The sequence below is a fragment of the Lepidochelys kempii genome, chromosome 20 (assembly GCF_965140285.1).
Source record: "Lepidochelys kempii isolate rLepKem1 chromosome 20, rLepKem1.hap1, whole genome shotgun sequence".
NCBI lineage: Eukaryota > Metazoa > Chordata > Testudines > Cheloniidae > Lepidochelys > Lepidochelys kempii.
In genome coordinates, this window is record NC_136399.1 from 23,744,042 (window position 1) to 23,759,552 (window position 15,511).

Genomic DNA, 15,511 nt, shown 5'->3' on the forward strand with positions numbered 1-15,511 from the left:
TCGGCCATTAAAGGCAAATTACTGCCCCTTTCTCCACACTCGCAGAGGAGAGAGAATCCAGGCCCTTCTCTCTTCCTGGGCTGCAGGGGGCCCGCAGGCCTGATTCTCTGCTGGCTAACAGGAGGGTAATTTCACTGGGCCAAATCCCCAGTGGGTGTAAATGGGGCAACACAACTTTACCCCAGTTGGGGCTCAGGGTTCGTTGACGTCAAGGAAGTGACATCGATTCACACCAGCTGGGGCTACAGCCCGTTTACGCCAGCTGGGGAGGTTGCTCCCATTTACCCCAATGGATTGATGCATACTTACACCAGGTTGGGATCTGGCCCTTTGAGGCCAATGGACCGGCACCCTATCACACCAGTGCCTGCAAGAGCAGAATTAGGCCCAATAAATCATTCGCAGCTTCCAGGATTTGTGTTTGATTGGGAGCAGCGTGTGTGTGTGTGTGTGTGTGTGTGTGTGTGTGTGTGTGTGTGTGTGTGTGTGTGTGTGTGTGTGTTAGCAGGCAGAGGCGTGTGTATTAACTGCTTAACTTGAAGCAGATGCTAAAGACCAATTGAACTTAAAGCATGTTCTCAAACTGGGACTCCAATTTATGCCAGTGTAAATCCAGAGTGACTCCTTAGGGATCAAGAGCTTGTTCCAGATTTACACCCATGCAATAGCTGATTCCCCTGCCCCAGTCCTCCTCTGACAGCGGGCCTGATCCACAGCCCCTGGAAATCGAGGGCAAGCAGCCTGCTGGCTCTGGATCAGCCCCTTCCACCGAGTCACTCCTGATTTCAGTTCATAACAAAATGTTTCCCCACAAAAGCTTTTAAGGGAAAGGGAAAAAAAACCCAAACAAACCATCGGATACCACCAACACCGCCACCAGAATAACAGAGCCGGCCCCGCATCGCCCCCGCCTCGCCCTCAACAACCACAACCCCAGAGAAAAAAAACACTTTCACCCGCTCCCAGTATAAATCAGCCATGCGCCAATGCTCCCTTACACCCGCTGGCCCCGTTGATGTCCAAGCTCATCCAACTACAGCTTTGGGGTTTGTCTCATTTAATCCAGTTAGTAAAATAAAAGATCGTTTTAAAAATGTTATTTTTAAAAATTCTCACTCAACATCCAGGCTGTGAAGAAAGGGTCCGATTCTCCTCTGGTGCTCCCCAGGGTAAACCAGCATCATCCCCCTGGCCCGATCCTGCTCGCAGTCACAGCGATGTAAATCAAGATCATTGACATCCCTGGAGTCGCGCTGGCATAAGCGAGGTCAGGATCAGGCCAGAGGGGTCCATGAGCCCTGGCTCAAAGCTGGCCCTGAGTTGCTATGGGGTAAATCTGGAACATTAGACCCAAGTCCATGCTCACCGCAGGTGTTAATCAGGAGTAACCCCACGGAAGTCAACGGAGTTAAAGGTAAATGAGAAGAGAAGCCGGGCCATTGATGTCGCCGGAATCCTGATTTACACCAGTGTAAAGAGCAAAGTTTGGCCCGGTGATGGATTTTGTCACCCAAAGCCATGCGAACTAAGGGCCTGCTGCCGCTTTTCTACTTAGGCAGTAAGAACAGGAGGACTTGTGGCACCTTAGAGACTAACAAATTTATTTGAGCATCAGCTTTCATGAGCGACAGCTCACTCCATGGAGTTTATTCCTGATTTCCACCAGGGTGAGCAGAGAACGGGGCACACTGCAGTGGGGTTTATTCCTGATTTACACCAGAGCCAGCAGGAGTTATTGCCTCCCCAGAGTAACGTCTGCCCCCCACCACATTCCTGCGTGCCTGGATTCCACCCCACAGCCCTGGAAAAGTACAACCCCTTAGCCCCAATTCCCTCCCCAGCCCCGCAGAAATGCCCCAGCGGGTCACTCACCAGAAGAGAGAGGGCTGGGGTCCGGAGCGCTGGGACGGCTGAGGGCTGTGGCTGGGGACAGCCGGCTCGCTGGGCAGCTGCTCAATGCTCTTTCTTCTCTAGGGTCAGGCCAGCGAGGGTCGCCCCCCAGCCCCCTCCCTCCCTTTCACTTTCTGTTGTCAGGATGTTTCCACGCACACAGACTCACACAATGACAGGCAGACGCACTTACACCACACAGACACAATCACACAGGGATAGACTCGCACAATAACAGGCAGACACACAACTGCACGCATACACCACACAGACACAATCACACGAGGACAGAGTCACACAATAACACTCAGACACAGTCACATGCTTACACAACACAGACACAATCACACAGGGATAGACTCGCACAATAACAGGCAGACACACAACTGCACGCATACACCACACAGACACAATCACACGAGGACAGAGTCACACAATAACAGCCAGACACAGTCACACGCTTACACAACACAGACACAATCACACAGCGATAGACTCACACAATAACAGGCAGACACACAACTGCACGCATACACCACACAGACACAATCACACGAGGACAGAGTCACACAATAACAGCCAGACACAGTCACACGCTTACACAACACAGACACAATCACACAGCGATAGACTCACACAATAACAGGCAGACACACAACTGCACGCATACACCACACAGACACAATCACACGAGGACAGAGTCACACAATAACAGCCAGACACAGTCACACGCTTACACAACACAGACACAATCACACAGCGATAGACTCACACAATAACAGGCAGACACACAACTGCACGCATACACCACACAGACACAATCACACGAGGACAGAGTCACACAATAACAGCCAGACACACGCCCACATACACACGCACTCTCACAAACAAAAGAGATACAATGACATGCACAATAACACAGACACAACCCCCCCCACACACACAGAGTTACACAGGTGCACACACATACACACAAAATAGGCTCACACAATGATGCATGCACGGGTACACGCCCAATCACACATAGACTCGCACAATCCCACACACGCAGATAACCCCACAATCCCGTGTGCTACACAATCACACAGCTACACCAGGACACAGTCAGCAAGTCACGCCTATGATAACACACAGACACATGGACTCACTCCCACACAGTGTCACACACGCCCAGAAAGAGGTTCCTGGAGACACACAATCACACACCCAGACGCTCACACACAACTCTTCCCTCTTTGATCACCCGGCTAGTTCATCCCTCTCAAACTCTGCTTTATTCTCTCTCTCTCTTTATTTCTCGTTCCTTTCCTCCATTTATCTCCTTCTTTTCTTCTGGGGCCAGTTCCCTAGAGGGGCAGATGTGGGGGTGCAGGGATCTCTCTCTTTCTCTCTCTTTCTGTTGGATTTTCCCTCTCCCCCTTTCTCTCCTTCAACAAAGAACTATTTTGGGCCTCTTGTCCGCTTTGCGTTTCCCTTTTCCCTGCTGCCTCAGCCCCCACCCGTCCCTCACCCATCCCTTCCCCAGCTCAATCCAAGAAACTCCCTCCCCGCCCCACCCAGCCTCAAGCTGGGGGGTGAAGGACCCAACCGCCGGCTCGGGATGGGGCAGCGCTGGCTGCAGGGGAGAGAGTCTGGAGAAGAGCCACAGAACCGATCCGGGCTTCAGAGAACCGGAAAGGTTAAAACCCCCTGGCTGTGTTGAGTCTTGAGAAGAGAAGGCACAGGGGGGACCCGAGAACAGTGTGTACATCCGTCAAGGCAGTGGGCCCCAAACTTTTTCGGTCACGCCCCCCTCCCCCATAACGGGCCGTCCCCGGCAACCCCCAGAGCCACAATCAGGAGCCGAGGCCGGGAGCTGGGGCTGCAGTCGGGGCCAGGAAGCGGGGGCCGAGGCCGGGTGCAGAAGCCAGGGGCCGCGGGCCACGGTGAGGGCTGGGGCCGTGGCCGGGAGCGGAGCTGCAGTCGGGGTCGGGAGCTGGGGCTGCAGTCGGGGCCAGGACCGAGGCCGGGTGCAGAAGCCAGGGGCCGCGGGCCACGGTGAGGGCTGGGGCCGTGGCCGGGAGCGGAGCTGCAGCTGGGGCTGGAGCCAGGAGTGGGGCCAGGGCGTGCAGCCCAAATATTCCTCCCCGCACCCCCCTAAGATGTGCCCCACAGCTTGGGGACCACCGCATTCGGGGCTGTTCTAAAGAGGACGGGGGTCAGTTCTCCATGTCCCCAGAAGGTAGGACAAGAAGCAACGGGCTTAATCTGCAGCGAGGCAGAAGTCGGGTAGAACTGGGGAAAACTTTCTACCTCCAAGGTAGATCTGCTCTGGATCAGGCTTCAGGGGGCTCAGGGACTCCCCATCCCGAGAGGTTTTTAAGGACAGGTGGGGCAAACCCCAGCCCTTGGTCCTGCCTCAGCGCGGGGGGCTGGAGTTGCCGACCTCTCGAGGTGGGTCCCCTCCCGTCCGACGTTTCTACAATTCGATGTGCTGAGCTGCCCTGCGCCCGCCCTTTTCTTTAGGCACAGAGGAGGTGATGGGACCCCCAGCGCTCCCGACGGGGCGCAAGGACCCCAGCTTTGCGCCGGCTCTGTCCCTCCCTCCCAGCTTTGCTCCCTCGGAGGTGTGGGACAGTGAGTTGAAGGCCAGAAGGGACCGTTGGGTCGTCTCTTCCAACCTCTCCTCTAGCGCAGGCCAGCAAATGTCACACCCGTCCCCCCCCCGTACTGAGTCCTACGCCTGGCGAAAGCGTCTTCCAGAAAGGCCTCCTGTCCAGGAGCAGCAGAAGCTCCTTAGAAGTGGGGGGGGGGCGCCCAAACCATAGCCCCACCTGTTTGCCCTGCCCCTTCCCCTGAAGCCCTACCCCCACACCGTCCCTTCCCACGAGGCCCCGCCCCTGCCCCGCCCCCTTTCCCCCTGCCCTTGCACCACCCCTTCCCAAGAGACCCCGCCCCTTCCTCACAAGGCCACGCCCTCGCACCACCTCTTCCCCCCCCATTCCTCCCGACTCTCCCTCACTCCTCTCCACCCCCTCACCCCAGTTGCTCGGCCTCCCACTTTTAAAAGTGATGGGGGCCCTGGTCCCCTGGCGGCCCCTGTTCCGGCACCCCTACTCCCGCCTGGATCTGGAGAGTTCAAGAGACAGTGAACCCTCCACTTCCCCGGGGAGTTCGATCCAGGGCTTAATCCCCCTCCCTGCTAAAAATCGGTGCCTCGTTTTGACTTTGAATCCACCTGGCTTTAAAGTCTCGCCGTTGGCTCTTGTGAGAAGCTGAACAGATCGGACCCTTGAAGCCGTTCACCGACAAGCATTTTTCTCCAGCTCTTGGATCATTTCTGACTCTTCTTGCTGCATCCCCTAGGCCATGGGTAGGGTGTAGACCCCCGCATTTGGGGAGGCTAGCCCCACGGCCCCATCTCTTCCACATGAGGCCCCTGCGGGCAGAGAAGCCCTGGGCTGGCCAGACCCCCGAGCCCACCGCCCATGCCCTAGACCCCCCTGCTCCTTCAGAGCTGGGCCAGAACCCAGGTGTCCTGACTCGGAACAAAGAACATCGGCTGCACTCTCAGGGTGGGAGGGACTCTATCCCGGGAAGCAGTGACCCTGACCAAGATCCGGGAGCCGTGGTGGAGAATCAGCTGAACGTGATGCATGACACTGGGGCCAAAAGGGCTAATGGGATCCCAGGATGCATCAACGAGGGAATCTGGAGTAGGGGCAGAGAGGTGATTTTCCCTCTGTGTCAGGCACTGGTGCGACCGCTGCTGGGATCCTGTGGCCGGTTCCGGCACCCACAATTCAAGCAGGACGTTGACAGATCGAAGAGGGTTTGGAAGAGCTACGAGAATGATCAAAGCGTTGGAAATAACAGTGATAGACTCCAGGAGCTCAATTCTGTCAGCTTACCCACAAGAGGTGAAGGGGTGACCTGATCGCAGGCTCTACGCACCTCCGTGGGGAACAGATATTTAACAGGGGGCTCTTCGGGCTAGCAGAGAACGAGATAACACGGGCCAGTGGCTGGAAGTTGAAGCTAGACAAATTCAGACTGAAATAAGGGGTAAATATTTAACAGGGAGAGTAACCCAGGGTCGTGGTGGATTCTTCATCACGGACAATTTTTAAACCAAGCTTGGATGAGTTTCTAAAGTTCTGCTCTAAGGGCAGTTCTCCGGCCTGGGTTATCCAGGGGGTCAGACTAGATGATCAAAATGAACCTTTCTGGCTTTGGAATCTATCAATCCCCCCCACACACACACACACTTTAACCATTAGACTCCACTCCCCTATCCCAGAGCTGGGGATAGAACCCAGAAGTCCGGACTCCCAGCCCCTCCCACTCCAATTTTTCAACTTTTCCTCAGTTTCCCCACCTGTAAAATGAGGACAATATTTTTTCCTTTTCTGTCTTGCCTATTTCAATGTTGGGCTCTTTGGGGCAGGGTCTGGCTCTCACTCTGTGATTGTGCAGCACCCATTGCGATGGGGTCTGGAGCTCAGCTGGGGTCCGTGCAGTGCCTGGCATTCTGGGAGGGGAGGGGAGTGGGGGGGTCTAGTGGTTAGAGCTGGGAGTCAAGACTCCTGGGCTCTATTCCCAGCTCTGGGAGGGGAGTGGGATCTAGTGGTTAGAGCTCAGGGGGGCTGGGTGTCAGAACAATAGTGGGCTCCAAGGAGCCCCTGGCGGTCGTCCTGTGTCTTGTTCTAGGCTCCTAAGAGAACCTGGTGCCTCCCTAGAGCAGTTCAACGCCCCCGCCCCGACCTCTTGGTGCCATCTAATGGCGACAACGGGGAGTTCCCTCCTCCAGACTCAGCCCCAGCCCCGCCGGATTCCCAGCCAAAACAGGCATCCCTGCTCCCAGCACAAACTGGAACAGGCTGCAGGGGAGAAGTGCAACCAGCCAGAGATTATAAACCCCCCTCCCTCATGGCCCTATCCTCTGATCTGGGTTCACTCCTGGATGGGGGAGATGGGAGGGAGCGTCACATGCCTGCTTCTCGTTAAATTGCACAGCCCCTTACATGCTGAAGAGAAAAGGCCGAGGGGTGAGGTGGGGGGGGCAGAGGGTCCTTCACATTACATGGGGTTGAGCAGCAAGCTTAGATGCTGATCCAGATCGGAGCTTCCTGGCAGGCTGGGGAATTAGGGACTGGGGTACTGGGTAACTGGTAGATAGATATGGAAGAGGAATGCAAGATGGATAGGACCGTTAACCCCATTTTACAGATGGGAAACCTGAGGCACAGAAGGGGCCTTGTCTCTGTCCTTCCCAAAAGTCTCCTCCCGCCTTCTGTTACCAGCGTTGCCCGTTACTTTGGGGTCCACTCATTTATTAGGGTCACTCTTCTGGGGTGGAGGGTTCTGTACTTCTATCAATGCGCCGTTTGTGTCACTTGTGTTGTCATACGAGCTCTGCTTCGCCCTGCTGCAAGTTCCCTCTCAATGGGCGATACCCGTCAGCTCTGTGTTCTTGGGGAAGCAGGGCACAGTATCCAGCCTGCCTGACTCATGAAGGACAGTCCCTCCTCAGTCTCTGCTTGAACCAAACCCGATCAGAAAAAAGACTTACAGAAAGCAATGAAAAGACCATAGGAGACATGCCTAAACCTCCGCTGATAAGGGTGACAGGATTATGGCAACTCCCCTAGCCTCATCTGCATTGAAGATGGGACAAGACGGCATCTCCATGAACATACAGAATGGAGAACGGAGATTCCAGGGCAAGAACCGCAGGGAACTCTGGGATCAGAAAAGCAGGGAAGCACGGCATGCTGGGGGATCTCTGCTCCATATGTTAATGAACCCACGCCTGCACACCCCCAGCTCAGCAGTGATCAGACCAATTCTAGTAATGAATCCTTGATTGGTATCCAAAATACTGAAGCTGCCTGTTGCATTGTGAGCTCCCTGAAAGGAACACCACCCATAGCCAGGAATGACCAGTTCCTATTGTCTAGCCGAAAAGTCGTCAGTTTACCCATAAACAAATCAAGTTTTCTCCCTTGAACCATTATTGTTTCTCTGCAAAAACCCCGACCCACACCCAAATAAGTGTTCTGATGCCTGAATCCAAACTCTGCATCAGTTCCACTGGGACTTCATCTTCTCCTGACTGATCGGGCTGGGGGCTCTGCCTGTCTCCAGCACTCAGGACCCTGAGCTACCACCATCACCTGGGACCCCCGACCAGTTCAAGCTTCATGGAGTGGTGAGACACCCCCCCCTCTCTGTTTTCATTTCTACCACAGGTATAACTTTTTAACCCTGACTTGTTTGATCAGGTATAGTTTTGTATATCTGACCTTTGTAATCTTTAATAATGTAACTGTTATTTTGGTTCAGGCTCTCCTTGTGTAGTTATCACTGTTAGTCAATAAATAACTTTTATGGTTAAGCTGGTTGCTTCCCTCCCTCTCTCTCTCTCTCTGAACTTTACTGTTTTCTGGTTTTGGCTTCCCCATTTACTCTGAAGCAATGCTCCTCTTACCTAAGCTAAAGATCCCTATAGCGCCCCAAAATCCTGTGGGGTTTGCTCATCAAGTGGGTTACGACCAGAACAATTATAACGTGAAAGTGGGGATAGGGACGTGCTGAACCTGGGACATACAAAGGTGGCAGCTTGGAAGTCCTTCTCGACCCAGTCTGCTGAGGCCAGGGCCATATAAGGGGTCAGCTGGAGAGTGCTGATTGACCCGGTCCACTCAGACTTGCTTTATTAGTGTATGTGTGTGTGTGGGTGGGTGGGTGTGTTTTCATCCCATTCTGGGGCTGGAGGGAACCCAGCCCTGGGGAACCGAGGTCCTGCAGGATAGCTCCACTGGGAGGGGACTTGCAGCAGGGAGAAGCAGAGCTCCGTATGAGAACACAAGTCACACAAGCAGTCAGAAGTACAGCACCCCCCCACACCCCCCGCGAAGAGTAACCCTAATAAATTATCATACCCCAAAGTAACGGGCAAATCTGGTAACATGAGGCTATCCTGCAGGACCTAGGTTCCCCCGGGGCTGGGTTCTTCCAGCCCCAGGATCGGACGAACACACACACACACTAACAGAGCGCGTCTGAGAGGAGTTAATCAGCACTCTCAAGATGACCCCTTATATGTCCCTGGCCTCAGCAGACTGGCTCGAGAAGCACTTTCAAGCTGCCACCCTCGTATGCCCCAGGTTCAGCACGTCCCTATCCCCACGTTCCCGTTACAATTGTTCTGGTCATAACCCACTTGATGAGCAAACCCCACAGGATTGTTGGGCGCTGCAGGGATCTCTAGCTTCGGTACGAGGAGCGTTGCTGCAGAAAGAATGAGGAAACCCAAAAACACCCATGAGGGGGAGAGAGAGAGAGAGAAGCACCCAGCTTAATCATGAAAGTTGGTTATTGCCCGATAACCATAGGGAAGCCAAACGAACAAAGCAGAGATAATATTAAATCTAACTTAAATGTGATTGTAAAAGTCACAAACTAGAACTGATCACACAAGCCAGGGTCAGAAGGCTACACCTAGAGCGAGAGAGAGAGCTGGGTTCTCACCACTCCATGAAGCTTGAATTGATCGGGGGTCCCAGGTGGTGGTGGTAACTTAGGGTCCGGAGTGCTGGAGACAGGCAGAGCCCCCAGCACGATCAGTCAGGAGAAGATGAAGTCCCTGTGGAACTGATGCAGATTTTGGATCCAGGCATCAGAACACCGAGGCATCCAGAGCATGGGTCGGGGTTTGTCTAGAGAAACAGCAATGGTCCACGGGAGAATACTAGATTTGTTTATCTGTAAACAAGGGAGGGTACCAAAGTTGATTTGTTCAGGCTAGACATGGGAGCTAATCATTCCTGGCTTTGGGCCCTGTTCCTTGGAGGGAGCTCACAATGCAGTTAGGGAGCTTCACTATTTTGGATACCAATACAGGATTTATTACTAGAATTGGTCTGATCACTACTGAGCTGGGGGTGTGCAGGCGTGGGTTCATTAACATCTGGAGCAGATGCTTCCCTGCTTTTCTGGTCCCAGAGTTCCCTGCAGTTCTTGCCTTGGAATCTCCATTCTCATTCTGGATGCTCATGGAGATGCCTCCTTGTCCCATCCTGGATGCAAATGAGGCCAGGGAAATTTCCTTAATCCTGTCACCTTTATCCCAGAGGTTTAGGGGTGTCTCCCACGACCTTGTCGTTACTTTTTGTCAGTCTTTCTTCTGATTGGTTTTGGTTCAAGCAGAGGCAGGGGGCGGGGGTGGTAGGGGAGGGTCTTTTGTGAGTCAGACAGGCTGAGTCCTGCGCCCTGGTTCCCCAAGAACACAGAGCTGTTAGGTAACACTTCCTATTGCTGGATCTCCCCCACGCCACACACAATATTTAACCTGCCTTCGAGCAGGCCCAGGAGAGCGTCTCTCTGCTCAGGTCTTCATTCCAGGCTCTCTGTGGGGCCTGCTGCTTGCTTAGGGGACGGGAATGGGTAAGCAGCTGGCGCATGGAGTAGCCACGGTGTGCGGCCCAGCGCTCGAGTGCAACCCTACAATAATAAGCCGAGACATGCAGGCCAGACATCACGAGCAACCCTACAATAATGAACCAGCGCCCACAGCCCAGCACTCTTGACTGCAGCCTGTTCTCATCCGATCCCCCTCCCTGCCCAAGCGCACAGCCCCATTACTTCCAACAGGCCAGCAGCAACACTGGCTCCATGGCAGAGGTGGGCAAACTATGGCCTGCGGGCCACATCCGGCCCACGGGACCGTCCTGCCTGGCCCTTGAACTCCCGGCTGGGGAGGCTAGCCCCTGGGCCTTCCCCTGCTGTCCCCACTCCCCCGCAGCCTCAGCTCGCCGTGCCGTGGCTGGCTCCGGCCAGTAAAGTGGTGGGGAGAGGGGTAGGGGGTGTGGATAAGGGGCAGGGGGGCCCAGGGGGCAGTCAGGGGACAGGGAGCGGGGGGGGGTTGGATGAGGGGTGGGATCCCAGGGGGCGGTTAGGCGCAGAGGGTCCCGGTAGGGGGCAGTCAGGGGACAGGGAGCAGGGGGGGTTGGATGGGGGGTGGGATCCCCGGGGGGCAGTTAGGCACGGGGTGTCCCAGTAGGGGGCAGTCAGGGGACAGGGAGCAGGGGGGCTTGGATGGGGGGTGGGATCCCCGGGGGGCAGTTAGGCACGGGGTGTCCCAGTAGGGGGCAGTCAGGAGACAAGGAGCAGGCGGGGTTGGATGGGTCGGAGGTTCTGAGGGGGGCAGTCAGGGGGCAGGAAATGGGAGGAGGCAGGGGCAAGGCTGTTCAGGGAGGCACAGTCTTCCCTACCTGGCCCGCCGTACAGTTTGGCAAACCCGACGTGGCCCTCGGGCCAAAATGTTTGCCCACCCCTGCTCTATTGGGAGGTTGGAGGCGATGAGGAGCTTTTCTCAAACTCACCAGCAGGGGGAGCTCAGCTCCCATCCATGGCCCCATCGGCCCTCACCCTCCTAGTCCCCTCCTGACATACCGGTGGCCAAGCTGCCCCTGCCCTACTATGGGCTGTCCACGCTCCCCAGCAGGGGGCGCTGCATGCATCAGCTGCACAAAGTCGCCTTTGGCCTGTTCCCAGCCCCTGAGAAGCACCTGGTGGAACTGGGAGGATGGGAAATGCGCTGACGGGCAATGCACAGACCCCTCCCAGAGGCCCCTCTTCAGCTGCTCTGTCAAACTCCTCTGCCCCAGGCGTGCGTGCGAAGGGAGGGGAGAGCAACGGAAACAGCCCCGGGCTTCTCCTGAATCACCTCAGCTACTACTGCAGGGTTGTTGTTATTTGTGTAACCACCAAGCTTTAGAACTGCCCAGCTGAGATCAGGGCCCCCCCTTGTGCCAGGCGCTGCACAGACCCCGACCGAGATCAGGGCCCCCCCTTGTGCCAGGCGCTGCACAGACCCCGACCGAGATCAGGGCCCCCCCTTGTGCCAGGCGCTGCACAGACCCCGACCGAGATCAGGGCCCCCCCTTGTGCCAGGCGCTGCACAGACCCCGACCGAGATCAGGGCCCCCCCTTGTGCCAGGCGCTGCACAGACCCCGACCGAGATCAGGGCCCCCCCTTGTGCCAGGCGCTGCACAGACCCCGACCGAGATCAGGGCCCCCCCTTGTGCCAGGCGCTGCACAGACCCCGACCGAGATCAGGGCCCCCCCTTGTGCCAGGCGCTGCACAGACCCCGACCGAGATCAGGGCCCCCCCTTGTGCCAGGCGCTGCACAGACCCCGACCGAGATCAGGGCCCCCTTGTGCCAGGCGCTGCACAGACCCCGACCGAGATCAGGGCCCCCCGTTGTGCCAGGCGCTGCACAGACCCCGACCGAGATCAGGGCCCCCCCTTGTGCCAGGCGCTGCACAGACCCCAGCCAAGATCAGGGCCCCCCCTTGTGCCAGGCGCTGCACAGACCCCGACAGAGATCAGGGCCCCCCCTTGTGCCAGGCGCTGCACAGACCCCAGCCAAGATCAGGGCCCCCCCTTGTGCCAGGCGCTGCACAGACCCCGACCGAGATCAGGGCCCCCTTGTGCCAGGCGCTGCACAGACCCCGACCGAGATCAGGGCCCCCCGTCGTGCCAGGCGCTGCACAGACCCCGACCGAGATCAGGGCCCCCTTGTGCCAGGTGCTGCACAGACCCCGACCTCGCTCTCAATCCCCTGATGCTAGCTGCTGTAAAGTGAGAGATGGTCCAATGCCCCAAGCAGTTTATAATCTAAACAGACACAGCAAACAAAGGCAAGAAGAGACTTATCTGGATATAGAACCAAGGTGTCCTGAGGCCCAGTCCAGGGCACCATCCCACACCGCCTACCAGTTACAGAGTCTGCTTTTGCCATTGGCTGAGACCCAATCCTCTCAGTGTACATACTGAAAAACTTCCCCCCACACCGCCCCCTGCTGTTCTGATTCACCCCCGCCCTGGGGCGAGCAGGGAGCCCACAGCCTGGTCAGCAGGGAGGGGAATCAGGGTCCATTGTGGGTATTTATGGCCGTAGATACCAGCCCTGGTAGGATCTGGGCTGAGACCCCACTCAACTCATTTCACCTGGAGGTCGCCCGATGGCCTTAAGCTGGGATAGGCTGAGCTCAGGGACCCCAGCGTGGATTCAGAGTGAGTCTGGATTGGCTCAGGTTTAAGAGGGAAGGCCAGAATCCACCCATCTAGTGATTTAGAGATGAAAGGATCCCTAATCTGTTATAGGCCAGGCATCCCACCCCCTGCCAATCTAGCGGGGAGTTCAAAGTCACTCCCTTTGTTTGCTCTTCCCTCAAAGAGGCCGGCACAACGTTGCCCTACCAGAGCTGTGACCTTCCCTACTGTTCCTAGCTGGCTGCCAAATCATTTAACCCTTTCACTGCCGCCTCCCCCCCCCCCCGCCCCATTTGAAGAAACTTAAAGCAACGACGTTTTCATGCTGTGATTGTCATTTGGATTCCTTTTATCCGTGGACAGTTAGGAGGGGCCCAGGGGGTTGGGCACCAGCCAGGGAGCCAGAACGCCTGGGTTCTCTTCCACAGCTTCGCCTCTCAACTGCAGGGTGAGACCTTGAGCAAGGGGGTTGGACTGAGGACACACAGACAGCAGAGCTTGGCTTTGCACCCTTAATAGCCATTGAACCGAGTTTTTGTCTTCATTATGTGTAGTGATTATTTTTACAACACCTAGGAGCCCCAGTCGTGGCCCAGGACTCCATGGTTCCAGGTGCTGTGGGTTATTTATTAGGCGTATTACGGTAGCGCCTAGGCACCCAGTCGTGGCCCAGGACCCCGTGGTGCCAGGTGCTGTGTGTTATTTATTAGGCGTATTACGGTAGCACCTAGGCACCCAGTCGTGGCCCAGGACCCCGTGGTGCCAGGTGCTGTGTGTTATTTATTAGGCGTATTACGGTAGCGCCTAGGCACCCAGTCGTGGTCCAGGACCCCGTGGTGCCAGGTGCTGTGTGTTATTTATTAGGCGTATTACGGTAGCGCCTAGGCACCCAGTCGTGGCCCAGGGCCCTGTGGTGCCAGGTGCTGTGTGTTATTTATTAGGCGTATTACGGTAGCGCCTAGGCACCCAGTCGTGGCCCAGGACCCCGTGGTGCCAGGTGCTGTGCCTTATTTATTAGGCGTATTACGGTAGCGCCTAGGCGCCCAGTCGTGGCCCAGGACCCCGTGGTGCACGGTGCTGTACAGGCGCAATTTGTTGTGCTGTATTGCCAAGGCCAGGACTGAGCTCTGGGCCCGGTCATGCCGGGATCTGCAGACACCCGGCAAGTGACAGTCCCCGCCCCACAGAGCTCACAGTCTAACCCTGCTAACACTGACTGCGCTTGGACTGAACCAGTGTGGGGTTAAAGTCGTACAAGCCCGAGTGCGGACCCAGGGCTACCAGCATAAAGGTACTTGTGCCAGGGGAGTTTCTTCCTGTCCGGGAAGGGCAATAAGCTACACTGGTGTAAAGCAGCTTTATACTGGTCTGATGACATCCATACATGGGGTTGTATCCTGATCAGTCCCCACACCCCCGCTGGGCCCCTCACTCCCCTCTCTGGCCAGCCCCTCACCCCCCACTCCAGTCCAGTCCACCCCTCCCCTACCAGCCCTCACCCCTCCACTCTGGCCAGCCCCCACCCAGCCACTCCCCCATAGCCAGACCTCTCTCCCCACAATCCTCCCCATCCCAGCTGGGTCCCACGCCCCCTACTCAGTCCAGCTTGCCAGCCAGGCCCCTTGTCCCCCCATTCCAGCCTGCCCCCCCTTCCCGCTGTGCCTTTTGCCCCCTCACTCCAGCCAGCTCCCCAGCCAAGTCCTTCACCACCACCGCACACACACACACACACACGCTTACTGCTCTTTCAGGCCTCCATTTGCACTTTAAAAGTTGCATGACGCCCAGAGTTAGGCCAACTCGCAGGAAGCCTGCGACCCCTCTCTGTACCGGTAAACCCCCCCCCCGCCCAACCCTGAGTGGTGTGGTTAAGAGCAGTGCCTAGGGGACAGGGAGACAACTTCTGCCCTTAAAAGTCAGCGGGCATGCAGAGACGGGGGCAAAGCTGGGGTGCAAACATAGACTCGGAGACTTTGAGGTCAGAAGGGACCGTTGTGGTCCTCCAGTCTGACTTCCTGCAGATCGCAGGCCACAGAACCTCACCCACCCACTCCTGGAATAGACGCCGAACCTCTTGCTGTGTCACTGACATCCACAAATCACAGGTGAAAGACTTCAAGTTACAGAGAATCCCCCATGTACTCTCGTCCAAACCAACGAGTGACCCCACACTGCAGAGGAAGGTGAAAACCCCCCAGGGTCTCTGCCAATCTGACCCAGGGGCCAATTCCTTCGTGACCCCAAACCTGGCGATCAGTTGGACCCTGAGCATGTAGGCGAGACCCACCAGCCGGACACCTGGGAAAGAATTCTCTGGAGTAACTCAGAGCCCTCCCCATCTTGTGTCCCATCTCCAGCCATTGGGGATATTAGCTGCTAGCAATCGCCCATCGGCTCTGTGCCACAGAATCATAGAATATCAGGGACCTCAGGAGGTCATCTAGTCCAACCCCCTGCTCAAAGCAGGACCAATCCCCAATTTTTGCCCCAGATCCCTAAATGACCCCCTCAAGGATTGAACTCACAACCCTGGGTTGAGCAGGCCAATGCTCAAACCACTGAGCTATCCCTCCCCCTCC